This window comes from Belonocnema kinseyi, chromosome 1 (assembly GCF_010883055.1).
Source record: "Belonocnema kinseyi isolate 2016_QV_RU_SX_M_011 chromosome 1, B_treatae_v1, whole genome shotgun sequence".
NCBI classification, from domain to species: Eukaryota; Metazoa; Arthropoda; class Insecta; order Hymenoptera; family Cynipidae; genus Belonocnema; species Belonocnema kinseyi.
In genome coordinates this window covers 153,086,439-153,095,197 of record NC_046657.1, presented here as the reverse complement: position 1 = coordinate 153,095,197, position 8,759 = coordinate 153,086,439, and positions in this window count along the sequence as shown.

The window sequence follows — 8,759 nt, the reverse complement described above, 5'->3', positions numbered from 1 at the left end:
ATTTCAATATAACCGAAATTTATTTTGAAGGAAACCGAATTATCTGTTTTATAATGAATGGATTCCGAGAATTGTCCTTACTGATAGAGAAGTCGTTAATGAATTTCAAAACAATCAAATGCTTTGAGTTCAAGTGGAAGCAGAAATTTGATTTTTTCTGAAGCCGTGAACTAAATGAGATTTTATCCACTCCTGGACATGTCAAAACCTGTTTTTCTCCATATTGTTGGGAAACATAGTTCTCATCTGGTGAAGAGGTTTTTTAACACACGTGATCGCTAAACTCGCTTTCGGCTCGCGTTGCAAGCTTCACAGTCGTTAAAAAAGCTCCTTTTGCATTCGTTGAGATATTTATATTCACTCATAACTGCACATATACAAAGATCGGAAAAAGAAAAAGGAAAGTCAGGAAAAAAGATTCACTGTAGATAAAGATACAAGCAACTAAATTTCTTCGAAGTATCTTCCATCCGCGTCGAAACGCCGACGCCAGCGTTTTTCCCAGTCGCTAAACGCACCCTGGAAGGCAAATACGGAGGCCCCCATCAAGAACCTCGTCGTCGGTTGCTTTACGGCTTCAGAAGTCCCAAAATAGTGGCCCTTGAGTTCCTTTTTGAATCTTGGGAACAAGAAGAAGTCTGGCCGTGCCAAGTCGGGGCTGTACGGCGAGCATTTATATTTGGAAGACCTGAAAAAACACTAAAGCAGTGTGAAACGCGTCAGAAAGTAAATCGACAACACCTGGCGTCTTCATCCTGACAATGCGCCGCCGCATACCGCTTTCACTGTCAGGGAGTACTTAGCAAAACGCGGCGTGGCAACACTGTCCTAGCGCCCACGCCGTATAAACCCAACTTGGCATAACCTTATTTTTTCTTGTTCACGAGAAAGGAACTCAACCAATAAGGTAAGCGACGGCGAGGAGCTTGAAGGAGGTCACCGTCGGCGCCTTCCAGGGTGCGTTCAGTGATTGGGGAAAACGCTGGCGCCGGTATTTCGACGCGGAAGAAAGCTATTTTGAAGAAATTAAGTTGCTTGTACCTTTATCTGCAATGAATATTTTAACAGAATTATTGAACTCAGTTTTGGGATGGACCCTTTAGAAATTCAAATTATCCAAAATTTTGAAAAGATACGTCTCTGTGAATTTATGGTACACTCATAACTGATCGATGGCTCTAGTAGTGAACCCAGAAGAGATCTATCACTCTGCTAATAATCTGCCTATTTCTAAATCAAATGTTTTATTACTGGACTAGCTACGCAAAATTTTTATTTTTATTGAATGGAGGAATAATCATCCGCTAGATGGGCTGAAGCATGTTCAGCGCAAAAGGCAAATATCGATATTGCAAAGTTCTTGTATGTTAACGGCAGGAATTCTTTGGAAGTAATACACGTATAGAAATTTAGTCATTCCAATACCGTGTTTGCGATTTCACATTAAGCCCTATTGTAGAAGCAATTTAGAACTCTAAACATTTCAAACAGTTTAATATTAGTATTTACTTAACTTCTATTCTCTTCTTCGTATTTCTGATTAAACTTTTATTTTCTTTAAAATTCCGATCACTTGAAGTGAATTTAAATCGCTTTAAATATATTAATTTCTAAATTGCTAATTATACTTTTCAAGAATTAATATATTCTTTTTTTATGACAAACGTGAAACAAATAAAGAGAACAATTTTTTAATTTTCGTTTAACATGCAAATTCAGTGCTTTAAAGTTATAAACCTTTGGTTCAAAATTTAATTTTTCAATTTTAAATATTCCATTGGAATTAATGTTTATTCTTGAAATTGTACAAATACAATATTTTTTAATTTCAAATAATTTATTTGTATAAATCTTCAGCTATATAAAAATCAGAAATAGGGAAAACTCGACGTACAAATTATAAATAATAATTGTCTCTGAATTTAGATGTATCGAATTATCTTCTTATGAAAATTTACTCATAAGTATTCGGACTTTCGACTATTTAATTTCCTTTAGTCAGGAAATCGGTTCCAAGTGTGCACATGGATACTAATCCTGGAAAGGCAATAAACCTGAAACGTAATATTAATATTATATATTTCTTTCTCGCCTTTATCCTGGGTTTCTTGCGGCTGGATGACCCTGACTAGTTTTAAAATAATAATTACAATCACATTCATAAATATTAATATAGCTTTCAACTTTCTGCAGCATGCTTTTCTGATTTCAAGACTTAGAAAGCTAACAGTTGATTTGTGTGAAGTTCCTCAAGGCAAACATGCCTCAATGCCTTTACTTTTTATTCAGAGTACTTCCAAATGAAACTTGTAATCTGTGAACACACTACTGTCTACTTTAAGATAAACGTAATCCTCTTTTTCTTGTTACAGATTTGAGTTCACAGTTCGACTGTTTACCTAATGGCGCACCCATTCCTGGCGGTCCTTGTTCCGGAACTTCTTCTTCTCCTAACAGACATAATTTTGCTGACAGGGCTCTTCCTTCTTCCGACCTTCCTTCTCTTGTCAGTTTTAGATCTTCTCCAGCCATACCTCATTCTCCTGAAAGGCCTCTTTCTCCCGTAGACCCTCCTATTCGTACTAGGTCCAGGCCTCCTTCTCTCAGATGTAGTCCAGTACGAATACTTAGATCTGACTTTAGAAACATTGCAATTCTGCGGCTTATCCCCCACACCAATTTGCGCAGGAAATTCGAAATTCGAAGATACACTTTTCCTGTACACGCACCAGTTCTTTTCAAAGGAAGAAGTAATGTTCCTGTACCAATTCCAAGTGAAGAACAAAAAGTCTGAGCAACATCCACCGGTGACGTCTTAGCAGTACTTAAAGGAAATAGAGTTCTTCGTGGAATATTCAATCACAGTGGAATACGGGCTGGCATAAACATGGAAACTGGTGCGGTGTTCGAATTAACCTCAGAATTAATTCGTGAAGCACCATTGGGCAATGCGCATCCAATCCAAAAGAATTTTAAAGTGTTACGTTTGAGCGACGTGTGAGCCACAGTTCTTTATGCCATTAATTTCTTTTAGAAAATCAACCCGATGCTGTCGAATCTCCTCGTCCACTGTGCACTGACAACTGTAATTTGGTCCATGACAAGTCCCTTTTCATAAAGCTTTATCTAGTTATTGAATACATTCTAATCATACATCTGGCACTTCGCAATCACTAAAATTATGTCCAAAACGCAAAGTTTTCTACATTATGTTGATCTATATTTTAAATGAAATCTATGTTATATTAATTTGTATACCTAATTACTGGTCTAATCATTCAGGCATGCAAAATAAATTTAAATTTAAATTTGAATCATGACATAAAATAGATTAATAGTGGATTCATTAAAAGAATAGAGAATGATTGCGTATTTTGAATGGCGAATCGAGATTGTTCGAAATGCTTCACACAGGATTTTTTAATTGGTAAGTAATACTAAAAACCAACTAATACTTAAAACCAAGTCTGCCTCAAAATGCGTTACCAAAAAATCCTTATTACAAATTCCTAATAAGTGTTGACAAAAAAATAACACAGCCACACCAAAAAAAAAGTTCTGACCTGCAGGTCTGACTATGTTTACTATACGTTTTTGGTGTCGCTGAATCCGAATCCAGGGTCTATTTGAGCCCATCAGATTAAGATTTTGACATAACCTCAAAAAACCAATATGGCGGACTTTTTTTGCAAAAATTCTATGGATTCGCTTGAAACTCGTTACTCGCCGGTTTTTGGGGTCGCTAATTACGAATCTGATATTAGTTTTTCAAAGTTCAAAATGGCAGATCCAATATGGCGGACAATTTTTGGAAGAATTCATCAGATTCGCTTGAAACTCGTTTCCCCGGGGTTTTCGGGGTCGCTGGTTATGAATTTAAAGTGCTCTAATTCCAATTTTTAATTACGAATTCGAGGACCACTTAACCACATTACTTCAGGATTTTGCCATAACCTCAAGAAGTCTAAAATTCTATATTTTCACATTGATTTTACTAAATAATGGACCATCTTTTTTTGAGCTGTGTCGAGTTATTTTCTCTTCAAACGATCTATGTAGAGGATTTATTTTTCATTTCATGTTTTATCCCAGTGTTTCTTTTTTAAGCATCTAGCAAAAGTCTGCAAGCATATTAACATCCCAGCGTCCCTGGTAACGAGTTTCCACAACTTTAATATCTTGGTGAAAACGTTCATCTTGTTCTTCACTAAAGTGTCCCAGGTTTTCCAGAAATTTATCAAGATAAGAGTGCAGAAAATGTAGCTTTAAGTTCATTAAGCATCCTAGTTTTCTATAGTCCGTGATCATTTTGTAAACTATTTCTTTTTATTGTGGATTTTTCTGTTTCCTAGGAAGTTTTCGGCAACTGCTCGAAAACTGAGCCAGGCTGCTTTCTCTTTACCATTCATTGTCTTGATAAACTCATCATCCCTGAACAGTTTCCAAATTTGAGGACCGTCAAACACCCCCTCTTTAGTTTTAGCATCAGAAAGTTTAGGGAATACCTTTTGCAAACACTTGAAACATTTACCGTTTGAGAGACTTTCAAGTTCGCCAATTTCTTACCTTGTATTGATGCTCTCTGTCTCTACTATCCCATAAACATAAGTAGCAGGGGTACTTCGTGAAACCAGACTGTTGCCTCAGTAATATCGTTATAATTATTGAATCTCCACAGATTTGCCATCTCTGTTTCTCGTAGCCTATTTTATTCAAAAGTATTAACATGTTTTCATAATTTTCATTCATTACAGTCGAGTAAGCTACAGGTATAAGAGCATAGACGTTGGTATTATGCAATAATACTGGCTTGATACTTCTTTTAAAAGAGACAATGAAGAGCCGCCAATCTGTTGCTTTGTAGCAATTTTCTTTCATTTCATTCATGAGTCCGTTAATGTCAGTGAAGAATACAAAATCCTCCTCTTTAGAAAAATATTTCCGAAAGTCTACGTCTCGATTTCGATACACTGAGACTTTTGTGCTAGGTTCTAGGAAATTTCTCGTTTTCATCAACGAAGCTAAGAACTCTGCACTCTCTTTTCACAAGCCCAAATCCCATGTGAGGTCGTTCAATTTAGGTTTGTGAAACTAACTTAGGAACTGATTTTTCAGTATTTTGATAAGAGTCATTTTCACTATCAATATATTCGTTCTCAGACTCAGACTCATATTCATCAACTTCCATAATTTCGGTACGTCCGATTTCGTTAATATTCTCAAAATCAGTTTCTTTTTTCTTTTTTTTTTACATAAAATTGGAGCCTTTACTGATTGCTATCACACTCCTGAGATGGATTGTTCCTTCTTCTTGTGGCATTATACTCTACATTAGCCAAGTCACCGACCAATGTCGAGCTGCGGTTGTATGATGACGACGAGTGCGAGCCCGCTTTCTCAAACTGACCAGCCGCCGATACTAGGGATTCGAAACCATGCATCGTAAAACGTTTCCTACATGTGTGTGCCGTGACGGCATCAAAGCCGTGATCCAGGGACTTAGCCGGTTCACGGATTTTCTCCGTTGCCAGCCGTCACCACGGGAAGGTGCCCTGGCTGCAGACACACACAAGATATTGGGTAATTCCAGGTGAATTGAAAATTGGAATTAGAGCACTTTAAATTCATAACCAGCGACTGCAAAAACCCTTGAGTAACGAGTTTCAAGCGAATCTGATGAATTTTTCCAAAAAGTGCCCACCATATTGGATTCGTCATTTTGAATTTTGACAAAATAATATCAGATTCGTAATTAGCGACACCAAAAACCCGTGAGTAACGAGTTTTAAGCGAATCCGATAAATTTTTCCAAAAAGCGTCTGTCACATTGATTTTTTGAGGTTATATCAAAATAATGATCCGATGGTGCCAAATGGAGCGCGGATTCGGATTCAGCGACCCCAAGAACGTTTAGTAAACATAGTCAGACCTCCAGATCAGAACTTTTTTTTGTGTGGCTGTGTAATTTTAACAATCAAATAGAATGAACAAAGGCAAAATTATTATACCTTTTTGCAGAATCTTTGGCTTTTCGAAGACCTGTCTTCGACGGTGTTAGGGGAGTGGCTTAAGTACAAAATATTGAAAAATATTTAAAATTTTTAGTTTTTATCATCAAAGGTAATTATGCTAATTCCTATAATCCTTGCTTAACAAACACATTTTTTTCTTTAGGCACATCGTCATAAATAATGTTTAAAAAAATAAAATCACCACTTTTAGCTCAGCTCTGTACCCTCTAAACGGAGATCGTCGCTCTCAAGTGGCCATGTGAAAAATTACCCTTTGCATTTAGAAAGGCCGTCATCGCTCCCATGCCCCCATTATCGAAACTCTGGACTCATTTATACAACCATGCTCGAATTATGGGTTGCTTATATACCCTTGGAAAAAAGTTGAAAAAAATGGAGTGTTAATAGCATTACTATATATGGATATTGCAGCATCAAAAATATATCTTTTAAGATCATTATATAGAGAAAGATGAAAGTACCCAGCTGAAAATTCACCTAAAGGAACATTCGAGGACTTTGGACATATTTCTGGACATGAACCCGTACACTAATACTTAAAGTAAATCTTGAAGTTGCCTACACAGAAATTTAGAAAAGAAAACTGAATTAAACTTGAATAATTCTATGCAGGCTGCTTCACAGAGAAATTGGAGATACGGTTACCTGTACAGGAGCTTTTTGAGGATCCTACAGGTGGAGCGATATGAGTTTTCGCGACGACTTTCTGTAGAGGACCCCATACGTGCATGTGCATAGAAACTCGCCCCTGAATTTATGGTACTTACCAAAGGAACCTGCACAGGAACCTATAGTCGATTATTCAAAGGTTCCTTTATTGGTGCAGATTTTATTGCAGGAATATGTACAGTTTTCTTCGCCAAATTCCTTTAGAAGCACAGTTAAGATTACCTGTGCAGCTTCGGGTGAAGGATCGTGTCCAAGAACATGTCCAGGATCCTCTAAGCTTCCTATACAGGAAGTTTCAGCTAGTTGATGGTTATTTTTTTTTTTAATTAACAGTTTATTCCTATGAATGGTACTTTTGTGTTTTAGAAATATATATTGTTGCTCACATCGGTGTAAAAGGGAACAGCGATATTTTATGATGAATGATTTCCCTTTTACGAGTACATATGTTTGAATTCTTTTATTTTCAAGAAAATTCAGTAGTGAACTAGTAAATGATAATCACAATTTATCGTTAAAGGCGACCATTCTTTGCATCCTTTCTTTAAAAAAACTAAGTTTGAAAGGCCTGGACAAGGTACTTAATGGCCCGGAATTTTACCATTTTCTTTAATCACCAGGATTGAATTGTCTTGTTTTCGGCTCAGCTCCCGGCCAAGCAGATTCCTTAACAGGTCACACTTATATTAGGGTATACGAGGTGTGTTCAAAAAATAAGGTGACTTTATGGTTTTCTAAAAAAATATTCATTTATTTCTCAATATTTATGTTGTCCCCTTCAAAGTAATCCCCCTCAGATATAATACACTTGTACCAATGCTTTTTCCAATCATCGAAGCACTTCTGATAATCATTTTGTGGTATAGCCTTGAGTTCTTTCAGCGATGCAGTTTTTATATCCTCAGTCGTTGAAAATCGATGTCCTTTCATGGGTCTCTTCAGTTTTGGGAAAAGAAAAAAGTCACTGAGGGCCAAATCCGGTGAATATGGAGGCTGAGGCATGACTGTGGTGCTGTTTTTGGTCGGATCTTTTAATCAAAATTAAGCAGTTTTGGGACAAATTTCGCTGAAACACGTCTCATGGCCAAAACGTCCGAAAAGATAGCATGGCATGAGCCAACCGATATGCCAGCATCTTCAGCAACTTCTCTAATGGTAAGTCGGCGATTTTTCAACACCATTTCTTCCACTGCTTGAACGTTTTCAGCTGTTGTTGACGTGCTGGGACATCCAGGGCGAGGTTCGTCTTCGACATCCTCTCGGCCTTCTTGGAACAGCTTGTACCACTTATACCCATTTTTCTTACTCAGAGTAGACTCACCGTATGCAACTGTCAACATTTCAAGAGTTTTAAAGCACTGGATTCCATTTTTCACATAAAATTTAATGCAAACTCTTTGCTCCATTTTTTTCGAAAGAAGAAAATCGCCGAGCACACCAAACCCTTCTAACCTTTTACGCCTCTGCCAGAAAAACCACACGAGCTATATAGTCAAAACTGTGAACTGTATGTTATCAATGACAATACTATTATATTAATTATAATAATGATAGAGTTTATTATGATCATTATTATTATGTTTTAGTGCATTGCTATTTTATAATATTTCGTGTTTAATGCACTTGCGTTGTAATTACTTCGCGTATATATTATCAATAACAATATAATTATAATAATCATGATAATAGAGATCATCAACATTATCATTATTGATTGTTAAGGTCTTATATGAATATTATGTAGCTGTATTTCATTATATTGTCATTTAAGCCACGGCTATATATTAAGCGAATATAATATCTATTTAGATCTATAATAATGTTACTAAGATACAAGTTGCCCATATTAAGTTTGACTTTCATTTCTATCGCCTTCTTAATTGGAATTTTGCTTAATCCATTTTACTATTTTTTATTTTATTGTTTAAGTTAGAAATGCACGTACAGTCCTGGTCGCATAATACGAGGGTAGTTCAATAAGTCCTTAGAATGAAGTATAAAAACAATTTTTTTTGGGTAAATTTTTTTTAATTTTTCAACATAATCTCCTTGGAGCTC